At 42.9% G+C, this 17,982-nt stretch overlaps 1 protein-coding gene across 1 annotated transcript in view; it reads left to right on the top strand.

Moving 5' to 3' along the window:
- Positions 1-1,688: 1,688 nt before the first annotated feature.
- hivep2a (HIVEP zinc finger 2a) overlaps positions 1,689-17,982 on the top strand; it is a 104,263-nt gene continuing 87,969 nt past the window's right edge. Inside the window, exons 1-2 of the mRNA XM_072440658.1 lie at positions 1,689-1,942; positions 6,559-6,608. The gene's annotated coding sequence lies outside the window, so the exon portion shown is untranslated. The remainder of the gene's footprint in view (positions 1,943-6,558; positions 6,609-17,982) is intronic.

The following is a 17,982-nucleotide window of genomic DNA, read 5'->3' as shown; positions in this document are numbered from 1 at the left end:
ACTGCATCTGTCCTCTTTTGCAGCTCCAGCCTTTACAGCAGCTTACGTCACACCCTTATGGTTAAACTGTGCATGCAAAATTCATACTTTCCTTGGAAATCATTTGATGTTGTTTCTGTTGCATAAGTGAACTAAAGCTAGGTCTGGGCTTGTCTTTTACAGTGGAGCTCCGGTATGACACACTGTAAAACTGGAGCGCTGAAATGATAAAGTCACAGTGGAAGTCTTCAAGGAGTCTGTATTAGGGCTAGTTTTGAGGGTTAAATTAGAGTATATTCCAGATGCTGTGATCTGCATCGGTCATTTGTCTATTGAAGCAACAATGGTAAAGAAGCGACAGGCGAAGCACAGCAGCATAAACAGAAGTCAAAGAGGCACTGCACGTCTGGTAAGTTCTCACACTGTTTTATCAGACTGGCAGTTGGCCCTAAAGCAAAGTAAATAAATTAACTTGTGAGTCATTGGAGATCGTTTGGCACAAATCCACTTTGTCTCAGTCCTGATCCGGGCTGTGCTCACAAACCGTGTGCTTCCCAAACTAGTCCAAGTCTATAGGTGTAGGTGTATAGGCGTCTTGGTATTTGCAGAAGTTCCTCGTGTTCCTCATTTCATTTTAATTTAGATCAACAGATAAGTCTTGTCTGTTCAGATCTGGTTCAGGCAAAGTGCTGTAACGTTTGGTTTGGTCTTGGTTCACAAACTAGAAATTGCGTCAGTGTGTGTGATGTGTGTTCAACTTCATAACTTAAACTGGTTTAAATCATGAAGTTTAAAACAGATAACGCACACTGAAGCAATTTCCTAGTTTGTGAATCTGATTCTGATTTATGAATATTTAAAGCAACACGATGTAACTTTCTCACTTGCATGATTCCATGGAAATAGAAAGTTGAAACCATACTTCTGAATATTTTCCACGGACATAGTTAGTCTACGTTGTATGCCATACTAGATTATTAAAGCCAAGGGAACATGCCAGACCAAGTACTGGTCAGGTTTATGGAGAAGTGAGCCTGCTTATTAAGGACTCATATTTTTCCATTTTTTTCATCGCAGTGCTTTATTTAAAAAAAACAAAAACGAATAGGTGTCTTTATTTAAACACAGTCAGATGCACACATGCCACAGCTGTAGGCCATGAATCACACTGTTACTGCCTCATTCTTATGGAGGTGCACTTTAGGGTCTGTCTGTTGTGTTTAGTTGCCTCGCAGCTGAGGTCATTCCAGAGGTGACCGGGGATTCCTGCTCTGCCCGGCAGACAGTGGCTGCTGCTCCTCCCGCTCTCTCCCTCAGCTTCCTCCCCGTCTCCTCACCCTCCTCCTCCTCTCTCTCTCTCTCTCTCTCTCTCTCTCTCTCTCTCTGCCCTGGCGCGCGCTGGGGGATCCGCTGACGTCACAAGCACTTACACGCACACGCACGCACGCACACACACACACACGCACGCACGCACGCACACACACGCACGCACACACACGCACACACACACACACACACACACACACACACACACACACACACACACACGCTGGCTCCGCTGCTTCTATTCTGGGAAGCGGCGCTCGGAATAACCCCCAGAGCGCGCGTGCGTCTCTCCTCTGCGTGTCCGTGATTGCGCGTGCGTCCCGGAGCGTGTGCGTCCTGTGCGTGTCTCCTGATTTCACCCGCGCCAACAAACAGACACTGACTGACAACACAGACATTTACAGCGGCTGCGGCGGAGCGAGGAGCGCCGAGCCGGACGGATCCGCGCACGTTTTGACGCTGAACTTTCCGCTTTTTTTCCGCGGTGTTCAACCTTCACTCTGTCCATTCTCGCCGCGGTTTTCTGGTGGAACTACACCCTCGCTCTATTGGCGTCTTGTCAAGCCACAGCCAGGCGGAACCCAGCTGTCCTGTCACTTGTCCTTTCGCTTCCTTCGCATTGACATCCGATCCAAAGGTAGGTTGATATCGCAGAGCTCTGTCGACACCTCTCACTTTGCGTCGCTTTGCTTGGTTTTACGTGACACTTGGGCCGTTTGCTTATAAGGGCTGGAGAGCTCGGGCTGTGCAGGGGGAATACCCCGGGCACGCATTGCATTGCATGCAGATTACCCGCGTTGCGTAATATCCTGAGGAATTTGCAGCGGCTTGAGCTCGGTACAGCCGGAGAAAGGCAGGCACAGGCGGATACTGCGAGGGAAACAGAGGCTCCAGAGCATTCAGAAAGAGGCTCCAGAGCATTCAGAAAGAGGCTCCAGAGCATTCAGAAAGAGGCTCCAGAGCATTCAGAAAGAGGCTCCAGAGCATTCAGAAAGAGGCTCCAGAGCATTCAGAAAGAGGCTCCAGAGCATTCAGAAGGACTCTCTGCGCGGTGACACATGGACGTCCACATTACGCGCATAATAATATCATAAGATCGTCACATTAATACTGCCCCGTTGTCATAATTCTATTTTCCTGACCTATCTGGACAACTGAGGAATTACACAAACAACAATAGTATTTACTGTTTTATATAGATCCTAACAGTGACAAGAGAGATGACTATGAAGTGTCTATTTCTGGATCTTAATTGGAAATGATCCCGGATGGTTGAATGTTGCTTTTACGCATGACACGCGTTTGAACAGTCCAGGTTCCTGTAGGATATTGAATATGGGATGAATCAATAGGGGGAAGCCACTGCACAAAATTGGTTACTGAAGCGTGGAAATAAAAATAATGATCTTATCCGCGTCCTTCGTGTGCCTTGGATGAACTGTCACATAGTGGCATTGAGGGTTATTGACATCTCTTTATTGGGCTGTTATTGGAAATGATCCATGGAGTTGCCCGTGTGAGTCTTCACATAGTTATTATGACCCTTTACCTCCCAAAGATGATGAGAACATTAGTAGTCTATGGAATCAGTGACTTGAGCCGTGACCTTACGCTGTCTGTGAGCTGTTTCCTTGTTGCTCTGTGACAACAGTATCACATTTCTGAGCTTTGACAGTGAATGCAGCCAAGTCACTGTGTGAATCGAGGGATAGAGTAAATATCTTGATTAAATTATGGAAAATGTATTGCGTGCGCAGTTTTATGCACTGTAGCTACTTCCAGACATAACCATTTGCTTTTTGGTGAGCTAATGTGCATCTTACTGTATTTAGCCTGGATTTACCAGACGTCACTAGAGCTGCAGGTTATGACTGTATAGGCCGAAATCAGATAAGATACAGCAACCTTTGAGTAAAGCAGTTTTACACGCAGTAATAAAGAATTCTGTTTGTTTTTGGGTGCAACAAGTTAACCAAAGGCAGTGGCCTACAAGGCCGATGGACTGTCAGTGATAGACACTGCTACATAGTTTAGATGATGGCGTATTACGCACAGCCAGATAAAGTCCTTGCTGTCTTCTGCAATTACCACACATTCATCATTTCCTAGTGATATTTTTAACATGCATTGACAATAAGCATTCTACTGTAATAGTCTCTATGCCTGCATGTTTATTTGCTCTTGGCACAATAGTTTGCCTTGCAAAGCCAATGCAAAATGTGCACGTTTGAACGTCTATACGTTATGAGTTATGATCTCGACTCGCTGGTATTTCCTGATTGCTTCACGCGACTTCACGCCTCGTCTTCGGGTTCGGGCTCTGACAGCGGAGGCTCGTTGGAGTCCGTGTCGGTTTGTGTGTGCACGCGCCTGAGAGAGAGAGGGAGAGAGAGAGGGCTGTGGGTGGTGCGCCGCTGGTTCCGGGAATGTTCCATGACGTGTAGCAGTCTACTGTGGGGCCCTGCGCGGGGGAAGAGCGACGGACGAGCGGCGATGCTGCTGCTGAACGCTCCCTCTCCCTCAGAGAGACGCAGTTCACTGTCAAAGGAACAGTAAACAGTGTGAGGCCAGGGATGTCCAAATGGGTTTGCATCGTGGGCTGCGTTGTTGAAGCGAATTGAGAGCTGGTGGTCAAAACAGTGAATCATTCCAAATAAAACAGTAACAATTAGAGGTTCGGTGGTGCCATAACACTTTTATTCAGGCTTGGAACCTTCACCTTCGGTCGGTCTCAATGAAAAATGACCTTAATAAATGTAAAGATTGTGGAGTAATTTGTAATAAAAAAGTATTTCAATTCATCAGGAGTCCTGAGGGCCAAGAAAAAATTTCAAAGGGTCATCTGGACAATATTTTCAAAATTCAAGACGTTTTGATTTCAATCCAACATTTTAAAAACATTCTCCAGTTGAGTACCTTTTGAAACTTTGTCTATGATGGATCACTCCTGGACAAATGAGGAATTACACTGACTAAGGGCCAAAAGAAAAACGCCTGAGTACTACATGTTGCTCCTGGGTTATAGTTTGGACATCTCAGACTTATTAGACCATCATCAAACTTTAGGTCTTGTCTTATTCAATTGTACCTGGTTCAGAACAGGTTAAGGCCTGGCTTTAACACACTGTAACTTGAGTTGAACTTAGTTATTTTGTCCTGCCGTAACTTTAGTTTAGCATTCATTTGATTTGAGCCATGTTCTTTTTGTAGTCCTGGTTTAGGGTTCAGAGACTCTCACCTGTTGTGAATTATAGGTGTTTTCTTTTCTTTTTGACTCTCTTTATCCTCCTGGTTGTGTTCCAGTCCATGTGTGTTCAGGTTGTACACCACTTTCACATGTGGTAGCAGTGATTTTGTCGTGTTGATTTCTTCTTATTTAGACATTTGTGTTTTAGTCAAATTGCAATTCACAAACTGCAGCTGAGGCCTGTTTTTATTTATTCTGGCAGAACACATTTGAAGCGCGCACATGAGACAATGGTGAGCGTGGATATTGTGTGTTACGTTTGTGCTGCTCAGATTAGACTTTGGTCAAAGAGAATTAGGTTTTTACAGTCAACATATTCATTACTTGTGATGTGAAGTAAAATGCTACCTTTTTAATACCAGCCTGATTGAAATCCACTTTGTAAAATGGTTTTCCTATATCCTTTCCAGAGTTCTCTAATGAAGACAGACCTTGGCGGCACTGGCCCAGTTTCTCAACAGCTTGTAATTAGTCGCACTTCATGCATTTTGCATCAGACTCTGGCTCTAACTCAGAGTTTTGTAATCACCAACAGCCAATCTGCACTTGATCGCTTCAGGACAAATATGGACTAATACACAGATATATATGATCCCAGAACACAGTGAGAACACACATGTACAGCACTCAAATGTTGTACTGTCATTGCCTGATATGAGGCTAGAGTTAAATGGAACTTCAATTAATTTTTTACATTTTTCTCCAGCACTGTGTAAACGTGCAATATAATGTGAGGAAAAGACATTTTAATGCATTTTTAGTACTAACTCTGATTGAAATATCATGCAAAAATACTCAAATGCTTAAACCAGACACATAAAGTCAAGTTTTCTATTCAAACTTTCAGACCTTTACTCATCTGTTTCCCGTTTGTTTACGGTTACTTTCACATCATCAAAATTGTAATTTGTTGCCGACTGCTTGATGTCATACAGGAAACAAACTGTATGTGTTTAAATGCTACAGTTCAATTATGAGTGAAGGATGTACACTTTCACTTGAATCATTCAGATATAAGCACAAACATGAGAATCCAAAGGCATGCATTTGGTAAAGGGGTTTGTCTATGGTCAACTGATTTTGGGGTATTGTTATATTTATTTTTGTTCATAATTTTTCCAAAACCTGTCAGGGACATTTGGCAGTAAAGTAAGTCTTCGCTAATCAACATTATTTACTTGGTGGATGCATTTTGACACTTACTATAAAAATACCCGATCCCCTGATTTAGGAAACGGTGGATCAAAAGTGCCAAAGCTTTGACATGTCTTTGGTGCATTTGAGGTCCGCTGGGAATTTCAAATTCACTAAGACTGAAATCCTACTCATTTTGATGTCTTTTATCCTTTGTGTTGATATGCAAAGAAATGCAGTGACAGCTGATGATGAGGCTTCTTTGTTTTATTAAGACTAATAATAGAAAGAGTTTACTATGTTACTTCAGTGTATTGTTCTAATCTATAAAACAGTTCATATTTTACCATCCTGATAACAATAGTCAGGCAATATCCTGTAAATTCAACAGACATGTGTTGAAAAGTGTCTTTAAATGCATTAGTTCAGGTTAAATCATCAGACAAATTGCAATAAAATTAATCATTAAAGTGCAGAAATATCACATTATACCCTCGTTTGAAAGATTACAACATCACTTTTTAAAATGACTTTACTATAAGCAATATACTAGATGACTAGAATATACTCAAATTTAACACTCACAATATTACCCACATTTCGATAAATCATCCATCTCTACTTGATGTCTTTCGTGAGATGGTAACTCTAACTTGAACATCATTCTAAACTGTATTTATAAAGTAAAGGTCTATAAAAGCCTCAAATACAATATTGTTATTGTTTTAAACTAAATGTTAGTATTTGCAACATCCTTTATTGACCTTCTCACTGCCATTGTGGGACTATGCAAACACATTTTCATGCATCAGGAGTTGTGTTACCTAACGTCAGCTTGTACCATTTATTCTGACATTATCTCTGTTCCTCAGGGGCCGGGGACTGGTTTGTGGACGAGAGGAGCAACATCAGTCACAACCAGGTAGGACTCAGGTGTTGGTGCAGTGACCGATGCAAAACTTTAAATGCTTTGTACCGGCTAAAACTACTGGTAACAACTGGTAAAACTACACATACTGGTGATATGGGTCCGACGTTTCTGACACAATTAGACCCAATCTTTCCAGATTATTTTTTGTGATGACTTTGTATTTGACTAGTATTTAAACAATTACAGCTCCACAGCGGTGAAAAGTTCTACCACACAATTTACCTTTGTTCCCTACTGTTTGGTCAAGTTACTGCTTGCGTTTGCGTTAGAGTATTACTAGGTTTTGTTGTACATACTTCATGCAAAATCCTGTGCTGTTTCTCATGTGGATGACTGGATTCAATTTACTTCCTGTCTTCATTTGTAAGTGCTGCTGTTGCCGTAGCTACCAACAAGCTCCTCTTTGGGAAAAGGTGCTACCGTGACTCAAAGGTGTGAACTATGTTTTACAGGAGCTGGTTTGGGTTTGGTTTGAGCCCAGTTTGGTTCTCTTTTAGTCCTGGTTTTAGTCCTTGTTGAGTTTCAGGTTCAGTTCCAGTTTGATATCAATGTTGTGTGTAGTTTGTGTATGAATGCAAGTGCACATTGAGTCTTTTATTCTCTTCTTAAGTATGACTAATATATAGAGAGGCATAAGCTTTTCTTAAATGTATCGAAACACGACAAATGTTAATTCCAAATCGTGTTATTACAATATTAAAACCATAAAGCGTCAACATTCTGTAGCCCTGATTCAAATGAACAGTAAAATGGTGTAAGTATATCTGCCATCAGCCCGTTGTATGTGTGAATTGTGTGTGAATGAATGAAACCTCAGGCGCAGACAGTGGACGGAGAGTGGGAGGCTGCCATGGAAACTAGGCAAAGACAGAGACGGCAGAAGTGCACAAAATATAGCAAATAAATGTTTTTTTTAAATCAGAGGAAATGACTGGAGTAGCCTTCACTTGTGCACAATATACAGCCGTTCAGACCAGAAGACAAAGGCAAACATCAGTGTCAGTTGAAAGATAAAGTTTATTTCTGATCCTTAAATAAACGCCACCGGGCCCAGAGCTGTGCAAGGGCATGACTGTTTACACACTCAGACTCACACGCTAAAGGAGCACTGTGTAACTTTTGGGCGTGTCCATGGAGATGTTATTGCTTTGACTGGAATGTTACACTGTATGGAAGAAAACGTATATGTATAAAGGTGGGCGATGTATCGAAATGTGGATGGTTTGAATGTTGTTTTGAAAATATGCAAAAATCGAATATCGAGCTAATATTAAAAACTGTTTATAATGAAAACTGTTATAAAAAAGGCCGATTCAGGCGTCAGAAATGTGTCGTTTTAACATATTTCTGATGGATTGACAGTATATTGTCAGAATATCATGATCAAAATATTAAGATACTTTATACCTTTTTGTGCATATCGCCCACCCCTATGAACTCCTGTAAGCGGGGCCGCCTCTCCATAGATCTGACTGTAACTTGGCCTGAAAGTGTTGCTCGATAGATACGTTTAATGTCATTGAAGACGAGCAGACGAAGGACCCTCCACCAGAAATGTTAAAACGCACATAATTGATTAAAGGCTGATAAAAGAAGGCGTGATTGGATTTTAAATATAAATAATTAATACATAAAAATACAGTGTTGTTTTGCACCAATTTCTTGAAAATAAGTTTTCATTCTCATATTAATTTATTGTTGCTTAAACATATATGCATAACATGGCATTACATTGAACTGCTTCCAACCCCAAGATGTACAGAATATACTGTATCTATAATATTAATCAGGTGCTTTTTCTCATACATAGCCTTATGTCATTTTGTTCTCTTTCTGATGTAGTCTCCATAGTAACCTGGAAAAGTCCTGATAATTGAGTGGACCCTTAAAAACTCCATTAGCCGAACAGTAATTGTATTATGTCCTGTTGCCATGGCTCCTGGCGCTCATTTTGGCTCTTTCCGTGTGTGTGTGTGTGTGTGTGTGTAAGCTGTGTGTGCGTGTGTGTGTGTGTGTAAGCTGTGTGTGTGTGTAAGCTGTGCGTGTGTGTGTGCGTGTGTGTGGTGTGTGTGTGTGTGTGTGTGCGTGTGTGTGGGTGTGTGTGTGTGTGTGTGTGTGTGGTGTGTGTGTGTGTGTGTGTGTGCGTGTGTGTGGTGTGTGTGTGTGTGTGTGTGTGGTGTGTGTGTGTGTGAGTGTGTGTGTGTGGTGTGTGTGTGTGTGTGTGTGTGGTGTGTGTGTGTGTGTGTGTGTGGTGTGTGTGTGTGTGTGTGTGGTGTGTGTGTGTGTGTGTGTGTGTAAGCTGTGTGTGTGTGTGTGGTGTGTGTGTGTGTGTGTGTGTGTGTGGTGTGTGTGTGTGGTGTGTGTGTGTGTGTGGTGTGTGTGTGTGTGTGTGTGGTGTGTGTGTGTGTGTGTGTAAGCTGTGTGTGTGTGTGGTGTGTGTGTGTGTGTGTGTAAGCTGTGTGTGTATGTGTGGTGTGTGTGTGTGTGTGTGTGTGTGCATATCTGATTATGATTTGAATGGCATCATGGGCTACGCTTGTTGCCTGGAGACGTCACTTAGTTTGGGTCTTACTTCCTGGTTTTTATAGGGTTACTATGCCAACACAACCTGTCCTTGCAGTGGATCTCTCTAGGTGCTTCAGGATCTAAAGACATGCGTGTACCTGCACGCCTGTTTTCTCTTGGTCAGATCAACCTTTTTTTTTTATCAAATCCTGTGAGACGGCTGCTCTTGTGATATTGTGAATATGTGAGGTTATGTGGTGCGGCACCAAGCGGAAGTTGCTAGGATTGGCTTGATTTGTACCGCATTTGTATTGATTATAATATTCAGACACTATTATGATCCATCAGGACTGTACAGAATGTGTTTGTTATTGTCATGGTTGAAGTTAAAGTATTACACAAAATATGAAAGCACGGTAAAACTAATCACAAACGTGCAGTGATAACCCTTTTTGGATAAATCTCCCACATTGTGTCATCAACACTACTACTGCTCCTGCTTCTATTGCTACTGCTGCTGCTGCTCCTGCTCCTGCTCCTGCTTCTATTGCTACTGCTCCTGCTTCTATTGCTCCTGCTTCTATTGCTACTGCTCCTGCTGCTACTGCTCCTGCTCCTGCTCCTGCTTCTATTGCTACTGCTACTGCTTCTGCTGCTACTGCTACTGCTCCTGCTCCTGCTTCTATTGCTACTGCTCCTGCTGCTATTGCTCCTGCTCCTGCTCCTGCTTCTATTGCTACTGCTCCTGCTGCTACTGCTACTGCTCCTGCTCCTGCTTCTATTGCTACTGCTCCTGCTGCTACTGCTCCTGCTGCTACTGCTACTGCTATTGCTCCTGCTCCTGCTTCTATTGCTACTGCTCCTGCTCCTGCTTCTATTGCTACTGCTGCTGCTGCTACTGCTACTGCTCCTGCTCCTGCTTCTATAGCTACTGCTACTGCTTCTGCTGCTACTGCTACTGCTGCTGCTGCTTCTGCTGCTACGACTACTGCTGCTACTGATAAAATTTAAATAATAATGTCTTGTATAGTGCATTTTTCCAGATGCTCAAAGTCGCTTTACAATATCGTGCATTATTAATTTATTCCATACTCTGTGGTGTAAGCTTCTATTGGGACAGACTGAGGGAAGCAACTGAAAGAGCCACAGCCGCCCTACTATGGCACCTGGTATTTTAAGCAGTCTTCCATCCAAGTATTAACCCCTTCAACCCTGCTTAGCTTCTGGGATCAAACGAGATCAAGCATTGACAAGGTGGTATGGCTATGAATAGTGTTTTCAAGCATGACAACTTAACATTTATGCTGGTCGGGAAAATTACTCTAGAAACAATAGCATTTTAAGTTGCAGTTTATACTGGTGTCTTTTGTAGCCAGCACCATCACCACAAATACCACTGCCTTTTCTGCTAATGCTTAAAATACCAGCCCTATTTAAATTTGTCATAAAATCCAATGTTAGTAAGAGATAACAGGCTATGAATTCACCAGAGGGATGTGATACGTTGCCTAGTGACTTTGGTGAATTCAAGTTCTTACTTCCTGGTGTGTGCCCAGATCCATAGTTTCTGTGTTTGTCCATTCAAATGTGATGAAAAACAGTTGGGCGATGGAGAGGAGAGATGGTTTTCCATCATGCAAAACGTGGGGAGATGAGCACTTCCTGTTTCTACAGCTGTTTATAATAGACTATTGTGGTTTCATGCTGGAGCCTACTCTCAGTATTCAGTGGATATATCTATATCTATATCTATATCTATATCTATATCTATATCTATATCTATATCGATATATATATATATATATATATATATATATATATATATATATATATATATATATATATATATATATATATATATAGGATGAAATGTCCATAAGTACATCAAGGACAAGGCTCCTACAGATGTTGTGCTCAGTGCATGTCTCATGCAATGGGGAATAGAGGTTGAGGTGGTGGAGGGACCATCAAGGGAGGACAAGCCCCTACATGTCATGTACTTCCAAAATATAACTGAAGTAGCTGGTATAAAGAAATCATACCACTGGCTGGATCGGGCCGGCACAGCACAGAGGCCCTCATCATGACTGCACAGGAACAGGCCCTGAACACCAGAGCAATAGAGGCCCAGATCTACCACCAGACAAGACCCAAAGTGTAGGCTGTGCAAAGAGGCCCCTGAGACAATCCAGCACATATCTGCAGGGTGCAAGATGCTGCAGGGACAACATTCATGGAGCTCCATAACCAGGAGTCTGGCATAGTGTACAGAAACATCTGTAAGAAGTACGGGCTGGAAACACCAAGGACAAAGTGGGAAACACCTCCAAAGGTGTAGATCAAGCCAAGCTCCTGTGGGACTTCCAGATACTGACAACATCAAGGAACACGAGAAACTGTAAATGATTAAATGTCACCAATTAAAATGGTGAATTCTTTAAACAATTATTGTCACTATGTTTTTGTTTTTTTAAATACTGTTTGAAGATTGTCATGCCAGTAAGTCCAGGTTTAAAAAGCTTTTTTGAAACAAAATAATTTATTTTCTGGTCTGTCTCCCCTACTATTCAAATCAGAACAGAACAATGAAATGTATACTACAATGTAGTTGCGGAGTGGTGAGCGTGTTGTTTTTCATGTTGTTGGTGTTGGTTGTTATTGGAGTTTTTATCAGTTATTATTTTGAATTTATTGTGAATCTCCAAAACGACAATGCATATTAGACTTCCGCCTTTAGGTTAAATTCTCTATGGGGAATTTGCATCTTCTGCCTTTGTCTGGGTGTCTTTTTTCAAGGTGCTCCAGTTTCCCATATCAAACTGTAATGAATAGACTGACTGTTTTTGTGAATAAGACAGACAGTGATCATTTGTGAGCTGTCCGCATGACTGATCTATGGTTGACGATTATTATTCGGTCTGATCTGAGTCATTCTAATTAGTTTCATTTGTTAAGTTCAGTTGTGATCGAGAATATGGGCCCATACAAATATTCTGTGACATGTGTTTTGAATGCTACTGTGCAATAAAATCACGGTCAAGACAAAAGTAGTGGGTGACTAATACTGAAGCTGCAGTTGAAGCTTGCACACAGAACAGGATGTCAGGGGGAGCAGAAACTTGAATGAATGAAGGTCACATGTGCGTGGCCTCCTCCTCCTGCTCTGTGATGACTACACTCTTGTCCTTGTCATATCTCTCCGTAGTTCATGCAAATTCATTCTGTTCTTTCAAATAGTCAAATCTATGGCAGGTTGAGACAGTTTTATTTTTACTGGAATGATATTTGATCAGTTTTGGAGACTTTAAATGTCCGATAGTGAATTTTTGACCCCGCGACCCCGAAAGGGAACAAGCGGTAGAAAATGAATGAATGAATGAATGGGCCTATGTGTATCTTGGTGTTTGTGTTCATATCTATGCACAGTATAGGACCCAAAACATATCCTGATTTTGCTCTACAAACAAAATATGAAGATAATAACGAATGAAAGATGATTGTAGTTTTGAAAGTGGTGTGTTGGTTGTACATTTTTATTAGAAACATCAAACTAAAAAAATACTGAACTTCATGATCATTTATAAGTGACAAGGGTGGGAGAAAAAAGCATGTCTCCTCTTGGCCAGTCCAACACTGGCAGTTTTCCCCGTTCTGATGGAAATACTCCTGGGTTAGAACTGCAGCCTGGTGCCTCTTCATACAGCACTCTATTCTACAACAACAAGAACTCTTATGTCACTTCATTTATCAACCCAAATGTAATATAGCGCCATCCATAGCAGTACTTAGACACTACTAATACGGCATGGCTGTCAAAAGTATCAAAATCCAGATACTAATAGATATTAAAACTACTGATGAAAATGTCATTGTTGGAAAAATAGACCATTTCTGAACAGTTTCAGAAATAACCTCGATATATATCAGAACTAGTAATTATGTGTAAATGCGCAGCACTTTGGAAACACTTCAGACAGACTAAGTTTGTAAAATGTGCTTTGGAAATAAAGTGGATTGGATTAGATAGTAGGAGAGCACATTGTATTATTAAAGAAATTACAATTATTTAGTGTTAAAAGTTACAGTATTGTCAAAAAATGTAATTTAAAAATGTGTCCTGGCAGCACAAGCAGACGAATGTAATTGTTTCAAATCATCTGAAGTCAATACACTTTATTTCATTATTTGTACACAACTAACTAAGCTAATCACAAAGGCAAAAGGACATCTGGCATAAATCCTATCGCTAATCATTATGTCAGTTATTGGTGGCGGCCCAGAGGAACAAACGTTAAAGACAAGAATAGAACAGCACTTTGTCCTTAGCAACTGAATGTTACCCAAAATGGCAGAGTTCCCCTCTCCTCAGCTCCGGTCCCCACGGCCCTCCTCCCCTCAGCGTCGCCAGTCGTTTGGTGAGGGTCTTTGCCAAAACGAACAGGTGGCTCGCTGTCGGAGGCTTCCTGCTTCAAACTGAGAAACATACTGTATTCTGTCCACTCCATCTCACCCAACTCTGCTCTGGATCTGTGCTGCTGCCACCTCAAATGACCACAAAGACTGAGGCGACTTTCTGCAAACAACAACACTTTCAAAATGCTGTCATACGGACATTTGATCCGGATGTCACTCCATTTTACATAAAGTTGACTCCATTGGTGTCGCATAGAGGTGGGAGATGAAGTAATGTTGTTTTGAGATCTGCAAAATTAGAATATATCGTCTATGATTAAAACGATTAAACATTAGCGCAAATAGAGACGGACATATCTTGTGTAATCTCTCAAACAAGGGTACATAAAGAGATATTTCTGCACTTTCGTGGTTCATTTTATGGTTTAAGAACCTCAACCAAGACATTTACAGGCACATTTTAGAACAGTCTTGATGATTTGTGAAAATATAGTCTGAAAAGTGGTATCGAGATAATGCAAAAACAGAAAAACAAAAACAAATCGAGAGATCACTTGCCCCTAGTACTTAAAATAGTCATAAAGTCACTTATTGTACATAATAGTTTATTAGCCTTATAGCTTTATTCCACTTCCTTTTTGTATATTCATTCTGTTCAATGTATTTCTAATATTCTGGTTGAATGGACGTAGATTTAAGTCTTATGTTATTTTGTTCATTTCTTTGTTTCTTCCTTTCTGGTCTTGTACTCTGCATTGCAATAGAATTTCCCCATTGTGTGACAAATTAAAGTTTGTCTTATTTGGTCAACTATAATAAAGAGGAAAAAGTGTATGTTACAGCATTTACTGTGGTATCCTTACAAAATAACAACCTGTTTTTGAAGTAGCTCCTTAAGCTGTTGGTGTGGGAGGTGATGACTAATTAAGGACAAGATGATTACCATCATGATGTCTTTTTATCACAATATAAGCTACTGTTATACAAGATTCTTTCCAAAATGTGATTCACGGTGTTATAAAATCGTAGCAGAGAGTGAGGGAGTCAATAGATGATGGCAGCAGCTACGTTTTTAGTCGTAATCGGTCTCTTTCTTTGGGCCAAAGGTGATCTTGAAAAGGGTTGGATTCTCTCACAGGGGATTTTGTCTCCTCTTATTGCCGTGGTGAATTGTTCACATCTCGTGACCCCGATGATGATCACATGACCTCAGGAGGAAGAAGTAGAGCTGAGGAAGACGTAAGCAGTGATTTTGTCCTTGCCTTTTGAGGTCACTGACTCACTTGTGAAACTCTGAAGTTGGCGTTTTTGTTTTTCCATTTGCTCATTCATCATATGGAATAAACATTATGTTCTATTTCAGTTAGACACATGTTCAACCCTCTTAAGCATAGGGCCTATTTTTCCAAAAATGTCTAAACGAGTAAGAAACAACTTACGACGACTACGATACAACGACTCTTTGTGAAGCTGACATTCTGTAGTTTTGGTCTCGGATGTCTGATTTACTCTACTTATAAGTGGTAACAAACTCTACACAGAGGAAAATCTGATCTTAAATCCCGCCTAGATTTTCTTTGGAAAATATAAAGAGGAATAAATCTGGTGTCTGGAATGGTCTGATTGACACTAGTTTGACAATCCCTCTTTAAAAGCTGAAGCTAATTTAACCAAAAATTGTATTATTTTTTATTCTAGTGTTTTTTTTTTTTGTAGGTGTGGGGAACAAACTGTGATTAATCCAAGAATGGTTGATATGGGAGTAAGTGGGTTACAGCTTTCTTTTTCTATTTAACCCCAGTTTAAGCTCTAAGCCCTGCTGCTGACAACCTTTTATCAGATGGTGTGTGGACAAAAAGGAATAAATGAAGAAAAGGTCCGTGGGCACACTTCAGCTTAAGAGGTTTTAAAGATTGGCCTATAGATATCTGTCTATGTTCTATCCCTTTATCTGGCCAATTTAAGCAGCAAGATAAATAGCCACTGAAATAAATGTCCTCCTCCCCCCTAGACTCCTCAAGCTTATCCACAATTCTAAAAAAATCAGGAAAAAAATCTGCTTATTGGCCAACTCTTGCTGTCTCTTATTCCAACTTTTAGCTGACTTCTACTGATCCGCACTTCTGTTGTGATCAAATTTCTGGTTAAGCAGAAATAACATTAATTTTAAAGGAGAACTAGAGAAAAGTCTCACAACTTCAGTATATAAAGTAGGTTGATTTGATGTCAACAATGCATCTTTTCTATGGGCGGCTTGAAAAGGGCTTTGCCAAATTATTTTCAATTGATGTTAGCTCCTTAAACAGGTTGGAACAGACAATCCACAAAAAAACATTATGGGAAAAAATACAGAAATTCTCATTGAATAGGTTTTGTGCCTAATTTAACTTCTTGATGTATTTTGATTAAATTGTACCTCCGTTTACATATCTTTTTTGTCAAATATTCCTTGATTTTACTTAATCCATCCATCCATCTTCTGCCGCTTTATCCGGGGCCGGGTCGCGGGGGCAGCAGTCTGAGCAGGGACTCCCAGCCTCCCTCTCCCCAGACACTTCCTCTAACTCCTCCGGGGGGATCCCGAGGCGTTCCCAGGCCAGCCGAGAGACATAGTCTCTCTAGCGTGTCCTGGGTCTTCCCTGGGGCCTCTTCCCGGTGGGACATGCCTGAAACACCTCCCGAGGGAGGTGCCCAGGAGACATCCGGAACAGATGCCCGAGCCACCTCAGCTGGCTCCTCTCGACGTGGAGGAGCAGCGGCTCTACTCCGAGCTCCCCCCGTGTGGCCGAGCTCCTCACCTTATCTCTAAGGGAGCGCCCAGCCACACGGCGGAGGAAACTCATTTCGACCGCTTGTATCCGCGATCTTGTTCTTTCGGTCACTACCCAAAGCTCATGACCATAGGTGAGGGTAGGAACGTAGACCGACCAGTAAATAGAGAGCTTTGCCTTTCGGCTCAGCTCCCTCTTCACCACAACAGTCCGATGCAGCGACTGCATCACTGCAGCCGCTGCACCGATCCGCCTGTCGATCTCACGCTCCATCCTTCCCTCACTCGTGAACAAGACCCCGAGATACTTGAACTCCTCCACTTGGGGCAAGGACACCCCACCCACCTGGAGAGGGCAAGCCACCTTTTTCCGGTCGAGAACCATGGCCTCGGATTTGGAGGTGCTGATTCTCATCCCAGCCGCTTCACACTCGGCTGCAAACCGTCCCAGTGCATGTTGCAGGTCCGGGTTTGATGGAGCCATCAGGACAACATCGTCTGCAAACAGCAGAGATGAGATCCTGTGGTCCCCAAACCGGACACCCTCCGACCCCTGACTGCGCCTAGAAATTCTGTCCATAAAAATTATGAACAGAACCGGTGACAAAGGGCAGCCCTGGCGGAGTCCAACATGCACTGGGAACAGGTCTTACTTACTGCCGGCAATGCGAACACAGCTCCTACTCCGGTCATACAGGGACCGGATAGCCCTGAGCAAAGGGCCCCGGACCCCGTACTCCCGGAGCACCCCCCAAAGGACACCCCGAGGGACACGGTCGAAAGCCTTCTCCAGATCCACAAAGCACATGTGGACTGGTTGGGCAAACTCCCATGAACCCTCGAGCACCCGATGGAGGGTATAGAGCTGGTCCAGTATTCCACGACCGGGACGAAAACCACTCTGCTCCTCCTGAATCCGAGGTTCGACTATCGGTCGGATTCTCCTCTCCAGTACCTTGGAATAGACCTTACCTGGGAGGCTGAGGAGTGTGATCCCTCTGTAGTTGGAACACACCCTCCGGTCCCCCTTCTTGAACAGAGGGACCACCACCCCGGTCTGCCAGTCCAGAGGCACGGTCCCCGAACGCCACGCGATGTTGCAGAGACGTGTCAACCAAGACAGTCCTACAACATCCAGATACTTTAGGTACTCAGGGCGGATCTCATCCACCCCCGGAGCCCTGCCACCGAGGAGTTTGCGAACAACCTCAGTAACTTCAGCTTGGGTGATGGATGAGCCAGCCTCCGAGTCCCCGGTCTCTACTTCCTCTTCGGAAGACGTGACTGAGGGATTAAGGAGATCCTCAAAGTATTCCTTCCACCGTCCGACGACATCCCCAGTCGAGGTCAGCAGGCCTCCACCCGCACCGTAAACGGTGTTGGTGAGACACTGCTTCCCCCTCCTGAGGCGCCGGACGGTTTGCCAGAATTTCTTTGGTGCCGACCGATAGTCCTCCTCCATGGCCTCCCCGAACTCCTCCCAGGCCCGGGTTTTTGCCTCTGCGACAGCACGAGCCGCGGCTCGCTTGGCCTGCCGATACCCGTCGATGACCTCCGGAGGCCTACAAGCCAGAGTGGCCTGATAGGCCTCCTTCTTCAGTCTGACGGCATCCCTTACTTCCGGTGTCCACCACCGGGTTCGGGGGTTGCCGCCACGACAGGCACCGGAGACCTTGC

This window comes from Eucyclogobius newberryi, unplaced genomic scaffold (assembly GCF_026437365.1).
Source record: "Eucyclogobius newberryi isolate DKJ021-1_F unplaced genomic scaffold, fEucNew1.0.hap1 SCAF_1, whole genome shotgun sequence".
Taxonomy (NCBI): Eukaryota; Metazoa; Chordata; class Actinopteri; order Gobiiformes; family Gobiidae; genus Eucyclogobius; species Eucyclogobius newberryi.
The sequence above is the reverse complement of the archived record's forward strand: the minus strand, read 5'-3'. Positions and strand labels throughout refer to the sequence as shown.